The 13,757-nt window shown below is 43.1% G+C and overlaps 1 long non-coding RNA gene and 1 other non-coding gene across 2 annotated transcripts; one reads left to right on the forward strand and one right to left on the reverse strand.

The window, feature by feature from the left end:
* Positions 1 to 610: 610 nt before the first annotated feature.
* On the reverse strand, positions 611 to 1,695 carry LOC130356418 (uncharacterized). The gene is made up of 3 exons (XR_008888875.1): positions 1,389 to 1,695; positions 937 to 1,015; positions 611 to 681 (listed from the first exon to the last, which is right to left on the reverse strand). It is a non-coding gene; the product is annotated as an uncharacterized LOC130356418 (long non-coding RNA).
* Positions 1,696 to 3,605: 1,910 nt separating this feature from the next.
* Positions 3,606 to 3,792, forward strand: LOC130359829 (U2 spliceosomal RNA). Its single transcript, XR_008890477.1, has one exon. It is a non-coding gene; the product is annotated as a U2 spliceosomal RNA (small nuclear RNA).
* The last annotated feature ends 9,965 nt before the right edge of the window (positions 3,793 to 13,757 follow it).

Genomic DNA, 13,757 nt, shown 5'->3' on the forward strand with positions numbered 1-13,757 from the left:
CTGGAAGCAAAGAGGGATGATCACTGTGATGTGTACTGTGAAAAAAAACCAAAAACGAATATTCGTAATTACGAATATATAGCGCTATATTCGCGAATAAAATTTGCATTGCGAATATTCGCGAGCAACACTACTCCCTAATAATGGACACAGCACTACTGAGCGAGACGACTTTAGAGGTTAAGTCCAAAAGAGATTGATTACATTTTTCCACTCCTTTTAATATTGTTTCCAGAACGTGTGCATTTGTTTGACCACTTTCTCCCCCCCTCCTCCATTTCCTCATTCTGTAGTATAGAAAATCTGGACCCATGAGCGGTGGTCTCAATGGCTGTCTGTTTTGAGTGCGAGTCTTTATTGTATCAAGGGGAGATTCAAATATTTCTCCATTCTGGAAGCGTGTGTATGCTCATTCGCAGCGCCCCCCAATCTTCTCATGTTAGGTTTAGGTGGCATTTCAAATAGGTATATAGTAGCCTCTAGGTCATAAATATAATCATGCGCTGTCAAATATATAAAACAATATGGAGGCGTATTTTAATTGCAGCCACATCTAAAGAGAAGCGAATGTTTCCAAATCTTAGTAAAACAGAGAGGGTCACTGACTTACAGTTTTGATGTGTCTTACAGGGTTCAAGAGGGTTTCTATGAATAAAGTCAGTACCTTTCCAAACGCAGAGGCTGTGAAAGAAGTGTGCACAACATTAGCAAAGAATTCCCATCAGCGTTGGTTTATACAAGCCTTTGTTACACCTTTATCTATATTTCATTTATTAGCAGCATCTAGAGGTATTCCAAAAAAGTCTCATTTTCCTTGCATGGACATTGTTTCTCCGTCCCCCCCCCCCCCCCAAAAAAAAAAACCTTTCTAACTTTATAGATTTTATACAGTTCATACTCAGCCCGCTTATATATGTTGTTACTAAAGGGACTTACGTTTCTGATGTATCACACAGGGGGAAAGAGGGGGAAGACAGGTTATAAAAAAAGCCGGCAAAGTAGCAGGAGCACAGTTCTGTGGAATAAAAATATAAGACACCTTAGGCATTTCGTTTTCCAGTGGGCAGAACATTAACTTCTCCTATAGCCAGCATACAGCATGTTTCTTATTAGCAACTGCTGGAGGAGCTCCATGTCCTGCCCACTCCCATTTATTCATAAAGATTCTGTTTCTGCGGGGGTTAACTTTCCTCATTAACTCCCCCTAATCGCACCTCAGCTTCTGAAAGTATACCCTGATGTCAGGAGTTCCTTAAAAATACTGCACACGGTCTTCAATAGGAACAGTTCTAGTGTGCAGCCCTGATAGTAGACAAGAATCCCATAACAGTTTTTTTTTTTTCCCCATCTCTCTTCTCTCCCCTTTGTCATGCCACAGTATCACCAACCTCTGGGGCTTAACTATCGCCCAGATTTCTTCCACGGACCGCGTCCTCTGACGGGCAGGAGCCAGCCACGCGCTGGTACACGGCGTCTTCCGTGTTCTCGGGGCTGCTCACGTGAACTGCCTCTTCCCATCTTCTTATCACTCAGGAGGACCCCTTGTGCCGAAAGGGGGCCGCCCCAGCCATGCCAGCGCGAGATCGTAGCAGTTCCTGAGCACATACCCAGCCGGGGGAGAGACCCAGAGCAAGCCAATCCTGCCTCCATATCCACGAGGAGTTTCAGCTGTTCAAGCAGCGGGTCAGAGGTGAGGAGAGGGCCAGCAGGGGGGTCCATCACCGAAGCATCAGGCAGCCAGACAGGTGGGCGAGCGTCTCAGGAGCCGATGGCGTCACATCCTGCCGCCACGTGACCACCCCAAGGCATTTTTAAACGTATACATTTTCCTGCCTGTAGTTAGGATTTTTTCCAGAAGTACGACAAAAAAAAAATTCCTAAGTCCAAAATAGTGCTTTTTGGTCATTTTTTATATCATGAAAAAATGAATAAAAAGTCCTATCAATGCAAAAATGGTTCCGCTATAAACTTCAGATCCCGGTGCTAAAAATGGGCCCTCATATCACCCCATACGTGTAAAAATTAAAAAGTTATAGGGGTCAGAAGATGACAATTTTAAACGTATAAATTTTCCTGCATGTGGTTATGATTTTTTACCACAAATTCAAACCTACATAAGTAGGGTATCCTTTTAATCGTATGGACCTACAGAATAAAGATAAGGTGTCATTTTTACCAAATAATGTACTGTGTAGAAACGGAAGCCCCCAAAAGCTACAAAATGGCGTATTTTTTTTCAATTTTGTCTCACAATGATTTTTTTTCCCATTTCGCCATAGATTTTTGGGTAAAATGACTGACGTCATTACAAAGTAGAATTGGTGGTGCAAAAAATAAGCCATCATATGGATTTTTTGGTGCAAAATTGAAAGAGTTATTATAAGGAGGAAAAAACGAAAATGCAAAAACGGAAAAACCCCGGATGCTTAAGGGGTTAAATACTGTTTTTTTCCCCAAACTGGCTACTGTACCAAGGGGATATGATGTCACAATAAACATAGGCCCAGCTAAAGCTAAATTAACAACTTACTCTTTTATCCTCAGTTCCCAAGTTTATTTAGTTGAAAACTTGCAATAAATTGTGACAAACATAATTAGATTTCCTATTCAATCTACAGATGAGAGCATAATGGCAAACATTTTGCTGACACTGCAAATACAGTATTGTGAAAACTGGGAAAATGTGCATGCTGTACATTAAACATAATAAGAAATATATGGAGAAATTGTATAGTTGTTTGAAAAATTTGTTTTACACCATCCCAATTCCAATTTAGAAACAGAAGATTGATGTCCGAAAAAAACAAAAAAAACTATATATGGTCGATTTTAATCTTCCCTTATATTTTAAGGGGGGAACAAAGGGGTCTAATTACAGTCAGGGGGCACAAATGGAGATAAATACTATGTGGGAGCTAAATGGGGCACTTTTACCACTTGGGGGATTTTATTACTTGGGGCAATATAGATGGGCTGTCTGTATAGAGTTCTGGAGGCTACAGGAGTGAGGAGTGAACGCCCAAGATGTTTGTCAAACAATTCTGCAGAAAAAAGTCATGGTGTAGGAAGTTGTCATGATGTTTTAGGGTAAATGGGGGAGCAAAAGTAAAGTGATTGACTCCAATCAGTGAAGACATCACCTGTAGTTACTGGGTGCAACTGCACTGTATTCTTATATAAGTTCTGCAGAGCCTGTGCACAGCTAGTATCTTCTAATAAATTTTCATTTAGTGTTGAGCGTCATAGGCCATATTTGAATTTGCGATATTTCGCGAATATATGGACAAATATTCGTCATATATTCGCTAAATTCGCATATTCGCAATATTCGCGTTTATTTCCGCATATGCGAAAATTAGCATATGCGAAAATTAGCATATGCAAAGATTAGCATAAGCGAAAATTTGCATATGCGAAAATTAGCATATGCAAATATTCGCATATGCGAAAATTTGTATACCAGTCTCACACAGTAGTATTAGAGCCTTCTTTACACCACACAAGCTGGAAGCAGAGAGGGATGATCACTGTGATGTGTACTGTGAAGAGAAAAAAAAGAATTAGTAATTGCGAATATATGGTGCTTTATTCGTGAATATTCGCGAATCGCTTCTCGGCCTTTTGGCTAAGATCAAGTGTAGTATCTGTTCTTATCAGTTTTCATGCCGGTGGCAAACTACGCCGGTATGGGGCTGGTGGGGATGGGTGCTGCATGGAGGGTGCAGGTGTACCAGGGCTTTCCGGGGCTGGTTCTGAGGAATCAACTCGACGGCTGCCCCGATGTGACCTGTTTCCTCCGGGTCTCGCCATGAGGCTGAGAGGGTCTAGAGCCGAGGTACTTTTGTGCCTCGGGGAGTGGTGACCCCGAGGTGCCGAAACTCACTGGGAATACTGGCTCACTGAGTTGAAGCACGGGCACCATAATCTCTTCACCTTGTGGCACTCACCTCTTGATTCCCGGCCTTATGGCTAGGATCAGAGACATTTTTATAGATCCAGCCGGATGTCCGGGCAGTATATCTGCACACATTCACTTATTTATTTTTGTCTCACTGTGTCACTTTTTGCGTGTTGTGTATTCACAGGATTTGTCAGGATGCGGTAGCCCTTCTGGGTGTCCCTCCTTGCGGTCTAGGGGAGGTGTGTGTGGCCATTAGGTTCTGCACCTCCCTGCAAACACCCCGGTTACTCCTGCTTTGGCAGGGTACCTACCGTTATCGGCTCTGCGGGTAGATACCTTGGGAGCATTTGTGGTCCCCTAGTAGCTTCGGTGAAAAGGGACATCGAACCTGGAACCTCGCAGGTACCTTTTGGTCCGGAGGCAAAGGGTAAGGTTTGTTGGGGGGCCTCTCTTCTATCGGAGAAGGGCTTGCGATAGACCGCATCCTTTGTGCACGTTTTTTTAGTTTAACACGTTTGCACTTTTTCTTGCACTTTGGGTGATTCGAGAGCACGTTCCTCGGCTTTAAAAAAAAAAAAAAAGAATATTCGCAAATACGCGAATATGCGATATTCGCGAATAAAATTTGAATTGCGAATATTCGCGAGCAACACTATTTTCATTGTATGGGTGTATTATTTGTCTTTTTTTTTTTATTCAGTTTGGTGATGGTTTTCAGCCACTATGAAGGGGTAATATGAGGTTTTGGTGTATAGGCTTTGGTATACTGGAATTTGTTCTGTAACATTATAGTGATATTTTTTTTCATTTTATAACTGAGTGAATATTATTTAGAGACATCATACATAGAAATTCAACATGCACTCACGGTTACTTTGTACACGCACCACCTTCTCTAGAATTTACAGAGAAGGGTGTGAAAAAGAGAAAATATCCAGTGAGCGGCAGTTGTATGGACAAAAATGTCTTGTTGATGTCAGAGATTAGAGGAAAAAGGGCAGACTGGTTTGAGGTGAAAGAAACTGAAATAACCACTCGATAATACCATCTCTGAATGTTTATGTCTAACCTTGAAGCAGATGGGTTACAGCAGCAGAAGACCACACCGGATGCCAATCCTGTCAGCTAAGAACAGGAAGCTAAGGTTACAATTTGCATAGGCTCGCCAAAATTGAATAATTGAACACTGGAAGAATGTTGCTTTGTCTGATGAGTCTTGATTCTAGCTGTGACATTCAGATGGCAGGGTCAGAAACTGGCATAAACAGCATCAAAGCATAAATCCATCCTGCCTTGTATAAATAATTAAGGCTGGTGGTGTAATGGTGTTGTAAGCATTTTCTTGGCACATTTTGGCCCCTTAGTACCAATTGAGCATTGTTTAAATGTGACAGCCTATCTAAGTCTTGTTGCTGACCATGTCCATCGCTTTATGACTACAGTGTACCCATCTTCTGATACTTCCAACAGGATAATTCTCCATGACGCAAAGCTCATAGAATAATGCCAAACAGGTTTTTTGAACATGGTAATGAGTTCACTGCACTCCAATGGCCCCCACAGTCACTAGATCTCAATCCAATAGAGCACCATTGGGATGTGGTGGAAAGGGATATTTGCATATTTGCAGCTACCAAAGATGCCATTATATCCATATGGAGAAATATTTCTGAGGAATGTTTCCAGGACTGTGTAGAAAGTATAAAGGCAATTCTGTAGGCAAAAAGGGGTTCAACCTAATACTAGCAAGGTGTAGCTTATAATGTGGCTTGGTTAATATACACTGCTCAAAAAAATAAAGGGAACACTAAGATAACACATCCTAGATCTGAATGAATGAACCAATCATATGAAATGCTTTCGTCTTTACATAGTTGAATTTTCTGACAACAAAAATCACACAAAAATTATCAATGGAAATCAAATGTATCAACCCATGGAGGTCTGGGTATGGAGTCACACTCAAAATCAAAGTGGAAAACCACACTACAGGTTGATCCAACTTTGATGTAATGTCCTTAAAACAAGTCAAAATGAGGCTCAGTAGTGTGTGTGGCCTCCACATGCCCGTATGACCTCCCTACAACGCCTAAGCATGCTCCTGATGAGGTGGCAGGCTCCTGGACAGTCTGTGGCACAACATGGCATTGGTGGATGGAGCGAGACATGATGTCCCAGATGTGCTCAATTGGATTCAGGAATGGGCGGGCCAGTCCATAGCATAAATGCCTTCCTCTTGCAGGAATTGCTGACACACTCCAGCCACATGAGGTCTAGCATTGTCTTGCATTAGTAGGAACCCAGGGCCAACCGCACTAGCATATGGTCTCACAAAAGGGTCTGAGGATCTCATCTCGGTACCTATTCGAAGTCAGGCTTCCTCTGGCAAGCAAATGGAGGGCTGTGTGACCCCCAAAGAAATGCCACCCCACACCATTACTGACCCACCACCAAACCGGTCCTGCTGGAGGATGTTGCAGGCAGCAGAACATTCTCCAGCGCGTCTCCAGACTCAGTGTACTCAGTGTGAACCTACTTTCGTCTGTGAAGAGCACAGGGCGTCAGAGGCGACTTTCTCAATCTTGGTGTTGGGCTGTAAGCACGGTGTTGGGCTGTAAGTACAAACCCACCTGTGGATGTCGGGCCCTCATACCACTATCATGGAGTCTGTCTCTGACCATTTGAGAAGACACATGCACACTTGTGGCCTGCTGGAGGTTATTTTGCAGGGCTCTGGCAGTGCTCCTCCTGCTCCTCCTTGCACAAAGGCGGAGGTAACAGTCCTGCTGCTGGGTTGTTGCCCTCCTACGGCCTCCTCAATGTCTCCTGAAGTGCTGGCCTGTCTGCTGGTAGCGCCTCCATGCTCTGGACACTACGCTGACAGACACAGCAAACCTTCTTGCCACAGCTCGCATTGATGTGCCATCCTGGATGAGCTGCACTACCTGAGCAACTTGTGTAGGTTGTACATCTGTCAAAAGTGACCAAAACATCAGCCGGGAAGCATAGGAACTGAGAAGTGGTCTGTTGTCACCACCTGCAAAACCACTCCTTTATTGGGGGTGTCTTGCTAATTGCCTATAATTTCCACCTGTTGTCTGCTCCATTTGCGCAACAGCATGTGAAATTGATTGTCAATCAGTGTTGCTTCCTGAGTGGACAGTGTGATTGACTTGGAACATAAGTGTTCCCTTTATTTATTTGAGCAGTGCATATAGATTTCTTTCCAAATCATGTTCAATCACCTGAATTTATCGCAGGTGACTCCAATCAAGGTCTAGAAACATCTCAGAGATGATCAAGAGAAATAAGAGGCCTCCAGAGCTCCAGAGCTAAATGTCAAGAGTCATAGCAAAGGGTCTGAATACTTAAGTCCATGCAAAATGTAAGATTTTCTCTTTTAATAAATGTTACTGCAAATAGTTTTATTTTAAAACAAATACACACACATTTATATATATATATATATATATATATATATATATATATATATATAAGAAACAATCCAAGAAGCACCATGCGTGGCTGTTGCCAAGGATTCCAGATCCTGTTGGGTGCTCAGCTCCAGGGTCTGACTCAGGCCCCAAGGAATTCACCACAAAACAAAGAGAGCGGCACTCCAGATACGTATAACCCCGTGCAGGTGTATTTATTCACACATCTGTAGAAAAGTGCAATGTTTCGGCTCCTCAACAGAGCCTTTCTCAAGCAGGGTACATTCACATGGGCGTATTTACAGTGAGTTTCTTACTTCAAGTTTGAGCTGCGGCAAATTTTCTGCCGCAGCACAAACTCCTAGCGGAAAACTCACTGTAAACTCCCGCCCGTGTGAATGTACGTTAAAAGCACTGCACTAACACAAAATAAAGGGTAAAAAACTACATATACACCCCCTTACACTGTCCCCCCCTCCTCCCCCCTCCCCCAAATAAAAATGAAAAACATATCGTACGGCGCTGTTTCCAAAACGGAGCCTCCAGCTGTTGCAAAACAACAACTCCGAGCATTTAAGGACAGCTATTGACTGTTCAGGCATGCTGGGAGTTTAGAAACACCTGGAGGCACCCTGTTTGGGAATACCCCTATGTCCTCCCCTATGCAATCCCTAATTTAGTCCTCAAACGTGCATGGCGCTCTCTCACTTCGTAGCCTTGTCGTATTTCAAGGAAACAGTTTGGGGCCACATATCGGGTGTTTCCGTACTCGGGAGCAATTGCGTTACAAATTTTGGGGGGCTTTTCTCATTTTACCCCTCATGAAAAGGAAAAGTTGGGGTCTACAACAGCCTGTTTGTGTAAAAAAACATGCTGGTGTTGCCCCATACTTTTTATTTTCACAAGAGGTAAAAGGAAAAAAAGACCCCCAAAATTTGTAACGCAATTTCTCCGGAAATACGGAAATACCCTATATGTGGAGGTAAAATGCTCTGCAGGAGCACAACAAGGCTCAGGAGTGAAAGCGCACTATGTACATTTGAGGTCTATATTGGTGATTTGCACAGGGATGGCTGATTTTACAGCAGTTCTGACATAAACGCATAAAAATAAATACCACATTTTGGAAACTGCACCCCTCACGGAAGGTAACAAGGGGTATAGTGAACCATAACACCCCCAGGTGTTTGATGAATTTTCGTTAAAGTTGGATGGGAAAATGAAAATATATATATTTTTTTTTACTAAAATGCTGGTGTTATCCTACATTTTTAATTTTCACAAGGGAAAATAGGGAAAAAGAGCCCACCAAATTTGTAACCTTATTTCTTCTGAGTAAGAACATACCCCATATGTTGATGTTAAGTGCTCTGCGGGAGAACTACAATGGTGCCAGAACAATGCACCCCCTCACATGTTACCCCATTTTGGAAACTACAACGCTCAGAGAATATAATAAGGGGTGCAGTGAGAATTTAACCTCTTAAGGACGGAGGGCGTATGGATACGCATTGCATTCCGAGTCCTTAAGGACGCAGGGCGTATCCATACGCCCGTGGGAATTCCGGTCCCCACCGCTAGCCGGTTGGGGACCGGAGCCGGATGCCTGCTGAAATCGTTCAGCAGGCATCCCGGCATATCGCCCAGGGGGGTCATTATGACAATTCAGTCCAGCGATCTGTGGCGATTCCGGGTCAATCGGGTCTCCAGTGACCCGGTGACCCGGAATTACTGGCTGTTCGGGGCCGTCTCTGACTGCCCCGAACAGCCAGAGCCTGCAGGGGTGAGGTGGCACTGGTGCCACCTCACGAACGCCCTGATTACCGGCCGACCAATCAGGGCGCCTGCTGCGGGCGTCACTCCCGCACCTGCTCCGCCCCTCTTCCGGAGGACGTGAGCGTTTGCGGGAAGACGATCCCGGGTGCTGGGGACCCCGATCCCCGGCGTCCATGTTGGGATCGTGGCCCCAGGAGCGACGGCGGCGGCGAGGGACAGCCTGCGATGGAGCAGCAGCAGGAGGTGAGTTACAGCCTCCTGCTGTTGCTTAGCAACAGCTCCCAGCATGCAAAAAGGGCATGCTGGGAGCTGTAGTTATGCAACAGCAGGAGGCAGACCACCACAACTCCCAGCATTCCCTTATGGGCATGCTGGGACTTATGGTTTTGCAACAGCTGGAGGCACATTTTTTCTATGGAAAAGTGTACCTTCAGCTGTTGTATAACTACAACTCCCAGCTTGCACAAACAGCTAAAGTGCATGCTGGGAGTTGTAGTGGTGCATCTGCTGGTTGCATAACTACAACTCCCAGCATGCCCGTTGGCTGTCGGTGACTGCTGAGAGTTGTAGTTTTGCAACAGCTGAAGGCACACTGGTTGTGAAACTTAGAGTTTTTTTTTTACCTAACTCAGTGTTTCACGACCGGTGTGCCTCCAGCTGTTGCAAACTACAACTCCCAGCAGTCACCTTACACCATGCACCGTACATGCTGGGAGTTGTAGTTTTGCAACAGCTGGAGGCACACTGGTTTTGAAACACTGAGTAAGGTCACAAACTCCGTGATACATAACCAGTGTGCCTACAGCTGTTGCAAAACTAAAACTCTCAGCATGTACAGTCTGTCAGCGCATGCTGGGAGTTGTAGTTTTGCAACAGCTGGATGTCCCCCCCAATGTGAATGTACAGGGTACACTCACATGGGCGGAGGATTACAGTAAGTATCGGGCTGCAAGTTTGAGCTGCGGCAAATTTTCTGCAACAGCTCAAACTGCCAGCGAGAAACTACTGTGAACCCCCCGCCCGTGCGACTGTACCCTAAAAACACTACACTACACTAACACAAAATAAAATAAAAAGTAAAAAACACTACATATACACATACCCCTACACAGCCCCCCTCCCCAATAAAAATGAAAAACGTCTGGTACGCCACGGTTTCCAAAACGGAGCCTCCAGCTGTTGCAAAACAACAACTCCCAATATTGTCGGACAGCCGTTGACTGTCCAGGCATGCTGGGAGTTTTGCAACAGCTGGAGGCACCCTGTTTGGGAATCACTGGCGTAGAATACCCCTATGTCCACCCTATGCAATCCCTAATTTAGGCCTCAAATGCGCATGGCGCTCTCACTTTGGAGCCCTGTCGTATTTCAAGGCAACAGTTAAGGGTCACATATGGGGTATCGCCGTACTCGGGAGAAATTGGGCTTCAAATTTTGGGGGGTATTTTCTGCTTTTACCCTTTTTAAAAATGTAAAGTTTTTGGGAAAAGAAGCATTTTAGGTAAAAAAAATTTTCTTTTTTTTACATATGCAATAGTCGTGAAACGCCTGTGGGGTATAAAGGTTCACTTAACCCCTTGTTACATTCCCCGAGGGCTCTAGTTTCCAAAATGGTATGCCATGTGGGTTTTTTTTTTTGCGGTCCTGGCACCATAGGGGCTTCCTAAATGCGGCATGCCCCCAGAGCAAAATTTGCTTTCAAAAAGCCAAATGTGACTCCTTCTCTTCTGAGACCTGTAGTGCGCCAACAGAGCACTTTTAACCCCCATATGGGGTGTTTTCTGAATCGGGAGAAATTGGGCTTCAAATTTTGGGGGGTATTTTCTGCTTTAACCCTTTGTATAAATGTAAGTTTTTTGGGAAACCAAGCATTTTAGGTACATTTTTTAAATTTTTTTTTACATATGCAAAAGTCGTGAAACACCTGTAGGGTATTAAGGTTCACTTTACCCCTTGTTACGTTCCCCGAGGGGTCTAGTTTCCAAAATGATATGCCATGTGGTTTTTTTTTTTGCTGTCCTGGCACCGTAGGGGCTTCCAAAATGCGGCATGCCCCCAGAGCAAAATTTCCTTCAAAAAAGCCAAATGTGACTCCTTCTCTTCTGAGACCTGTAGTGCGCGAGCAGAGCACTTTTCACCACCATATGGGGTGTTTTCTGAATCGGGAGAAATTGGGCTTCATATTTTGGGGGGTATTTTCTGCTATTATCCTTTTTAAAAATGTTAAACTTTAGGGAAACCAAGCATTTTAGGTAAAATTTCTTCTTTTTTTTTTTACATATGCAAAAGTCATGAATCACCTGTGGGGTATTAAGGTTCACATTACCCCTTGTTACGTTCCCCGAGGGGTCTAGTTTCCAAAATGGTATGCCATGTGTTTTTTTTTTACTGTTCTGGCACCATAGGGGCTTCCTAAATGTGACATGCCTCCCAAAAACCATTTGACGCTCCTTCCCTTCTGAGCCCTCTACTGCGCCCGCCGAACACTTTACATAGACATATGAGGTATGTGCTTACTCGAGAGAAATTGGGTTTCAAATACAAGTAAAAATTTTCTCCTTTTTACCCCTTGCAAAAATTTAAAAATTGGGTCTACAAGAACATGCGAGTGTAAAAAATGAAGATTGTGAATTTTCTCCTTCACTTTGCTGCTATTCCTGTGAAACCCGCAAAGGGTTAAAACGCTTACTGAATGTAATTTTGAATACTTTAGGGGGTGCAGTTTTTATAATGGGGTCATTTATGGGGTATTTCTAATATGAAGACCCTTCAAATCCACTTCAAACCTGAACTGGTCCCTGAAAAAAAGCGAGTTTCAAAATTTTGTGAAAAATTGGAAAATTGCTGCAGAACTTTGAAGCCCTCTGGTGTCTTCCAAAAGTACAAACTCATCAATTTTATGATGCAAATATAAAGTAGACATATTGTATATGTGAATAAAAAAAGCAGAGAGCTTCAAAGTTAGAAAAATGCTAAATTTTCAAATTTTTCATCAAATTTGGGGATTTTTCACCAAGAAAGGATGCAAGTTACCAAAAAATTTTACCACTACTTTAAAGTAGAATATGTCACGAAAAAACAATCTTGGAATCAGAATGATAACTAAAAGCATTCCAGAGTTATTAATGTTTAAAGTGACAGTGGTCAGATTTGCAAAAAATGGCCGAGTCCTTAAGGTGAAAAAGGGCTCAGTCCTTAAGGGGTTAAGCCCCACAGATGAAAAAATTTTTTTTTTCATTTGCACAGCCCCCTGTTCCAAAGATCGGTAAAATGCCAGTGAGGTGGAAATGCTCACTGCACTCCTTATTAAATTCTGTGAGGTGTGTAGTTTCCAAAATGGGGGAGGGTCCTCTGTTCTGGCACCACGTGGTGCTTTGTAAACGCACATGGCCCCCGACATCCATTCAAAACTAATTCTCTCTCCAAAAGCTCAATGGCACTCCTTCTCTTCTGAGCATTGTAGTGCGCCAGCAGAGCACTTGACATCCACACATGGAGTATTTCCAAGAACAAACTGCATTTTAGTGAAAAATTTATTTCATTTACACATCCGACTTTAACAAAAAGTCGTCAAACACCTGTGGGGTGTTAAGGCAAACTTTAACCCTTGTTACATTCCTTGAGGGGTGAAGTTTCCAAAATAGCATGCCATGTCTTTTTTTTATTTTTTTTTATTTTGCTGTTCTGGCACCATAAGGGCTTCCTAAGTGTGGCATGTCTCCCCAAAAACCATTTCAGCAAAATTTGCTTTCCAAAAGTCTAATGTGACTCCTTATCTTCTGAATATTGTAGTTCGCCGGCAGAGCATTTTACATCCTAACATGGGGTATTTCCATACTCTGAAGAAATGGGGTTACAAATTTTGGGGGGAATATTTTTTTTCATTTACACATCCGACTTTAACAAAAAGTCGTCAAACACCTGTGGGGTGTTAAGGCTCACTGGACCCCTTGTTACATTTTTTCTGTTAGGGCACCATGGGGGCTTCCTAAATGTGACAGGCCCCCAAAAAGCATTTCAGCAAAATTCACTCTCCAAAATCCCATTGTCTCTCCTTCCCTTCTGAGCCCTCTAGTGCACCCACAGAGCACTTTACATCCACATATGAGGTATTTTGGGGACTTTTCCTCCTATTACCCTTTGTAAAAATTCAAAAACTGGGTCTACAAGAACATGCGAGTGTAAAAAATTCCGATTTTGAATTTTCTCCTTCACTTTGCTTCTATTGCTCTGAAACACCTAAAGGGTTAACAAACATTCTGAATGTCATTTTGAATACTTTGAGGGGTGTAGTTTCTATAGTGGGGTAATTTATGGTGTACTTCTAAAATGAAGGTCCTTCAAATCCACTTCAAAACTGAACTCCCTGAAAAATGCGAATTTTGAAAATGTCGTGAAAAATCTGAAAATTGATGCTGAACTTTGAAGCCCTCTCATGTCTTCCAAAATTAAAGACATGTCAACTTTATGATGCCAACATAAAGTACACATATTGTATATGTGAATCAATGTAAAAAACTTCAGAGAGCAGAGAGCTTCAAAGTTAGAAAAATGCTAAATTTTTCATGAAATTTTGGAATTTTTCACCAAGAAATGATGCAAGTATCGACGCAAATTTACCACTATGTTAAAGTAGAATATGTCAC

The sequence above is a fragment of the Hyla sarda genome, chromosome 2, assembly GCF_029499605.1.
Source record: "Hyla sarda isolate aHylSar1 chromosome 2, aHylSar1.hap1, whole genome shotgun sequence".
Lineage (NCBI taxonomy): Eukaryota > Metazoa > Chordata > Amphibia > Anura > Hylidae > Hyla > Hyla sarda.